We start from the raw sequence: 1,830 nt of genomic DNA, 5'->3' as shown, positions 1-1,830 counted from the left end.
AACCCCCCTCCCCTCTCCCTCTCTCTCTCTCTCTCCATCGCAACCCTCCCCCTACCCAATGCACACTCTCTCCCCATTGCAGCCCTCTTCCCTCTCCCTCCCCATCGCACCCCCTCCACAATGCACATTCCCTCTCCCTCCCTCCACTACCACTCGCAGCAACAACCACCTCAACATCAACAGCAACAACAACAACAAGCAACAACAACAGCAGCAACCTCAATGCACACTTTGCTCTCCTTTCTATCGCAGCAATAACCTCAACAGCAATAGCAACTTCAACGGCAAGATCACTATCAAGGACCATTGCCACCACCATCGGAGCGACAACAACGCTTGGAATAGCCATATCTCCTCAGCCCCTCAACCTTTTTCTCTTTTCCTCTTTATATTTATATATGTAGGTTATGTGTTTGTGTAAATATCTATGTGTGTGAATGGATATTGTTATTGTTATGGTCCTCCGATAAGAGAAGGAAGGAACGAAAGAAAAGAGAGAAGGAAGAACAAGCAATGTTAGGTTTTAAATGTGCAGGTTCTTCTATTGGTTCTGTTTTGGGTTCTGATGGTGTTGTTTCTGCTGTTATTAAGACTTTTGCTGCTGCAATTGGGGAGGAAGAGGGAATGAGGTAGTGTGCATTGGAGAGGAGGGCTGCAATGGAGAGGGAGAGGAAATGAGGCTGCGATGGGGAGGGAGTGTGCATTGGGTGCGATGGAGAGGGAGGGGGAGTGTGCATTGGAGAGGGAGAGGGAAGGGGGGCTGCGATGGAGAAGGGGATTAGGGTTTGGGGGTGGTTTGCCAAGTCACGGCGGCCACGTTAGCATTGTGCTTGCCGGAGATTTGCTCCGGCGAGTTCGAGGACACGCTTGTCAAATTTTAAAATTTTTTAGGGACTATTTTGTCAATAGTAAAAGTCAGATACCATTTTGTCAGCGTTAAAATCTTTCGGGTACCGATTTGGTATTAACCTCTTTAATGAATTATTGAATATATGGTATAATAAATACAAATTAATTAATAAATTATTTAAATTTAAAAATATTATTTATTATGAAACTAAATAAATAATTCTCAAATATAATTTTTAAATATATAAATAATAAACACTAAAATACGGTTAATATATTAATAATAACAACTCTATGATATACTATTAATATTATGATTTAGATAATTTTCACAATAAAATAGAAACTAATAAATACATTATTTGATATAGTAAAAAAATTGAGTAATAACAAACTTAATTTTTTATCTTTTTATTTTAAACTAAATTAATAATTCTATTTGATACTTTGTACTAAATTATACTCTTAGCAGGATACTAAATTAAATTATTTTATACCGTTTTACTTTTTATCTTATTATAATTTAAGTTTAGGATAATAGATTTTATAATTTAAAAAATATGTAATTAGTAACCACAATTAATGATAAAAAACTAATTATAAATAGCCTCAATTTATATTTTGATAATATAATTAAAGCACAATTCATACTTTTTATTTTGTTAGTAATCAACATTTTTTAAACTTTTTGGTTGAGTCATTCTATTTTACCATTGACAAATTAAAAAAAAATTGTGATGAATTATTACGATCATAAATAATTAATAAAATAAAAAAATCTCCAAATTTATTATCTCCTTGTATCCAAAAAAGTATATATAATGATTCACTTATTTTAAAGAAAATAAAACTCTTCAAATATAATGTATAATGTATAATTTAAGAATAATAAGATAAACAAATATCTAGAATTTTATAATAGTATTTAAAATTTTCAATAATAATAATACAAAAGTTCAAATATACCAAAATAAATTCTAG

This window comes from Arachis duranensis, chromosome 6 (genome assembly GCF_000817695.3).
Source record: "Arachis duranensis cultivar V14167 chromosome 6, aradu.V14167.gnm2.J7QH, whole genome shotgun sequence".
Classification (NCBI taxonomy): domain Eukaryota; kingdom Viridiplantae; phylum Streptophyta; class Magnoliopsida; order Fabales; family Fabaceae; genus Arachis; species Arachis duranensis.
This window is presented reverse-complemented; position numbering follows the sequence as displayed.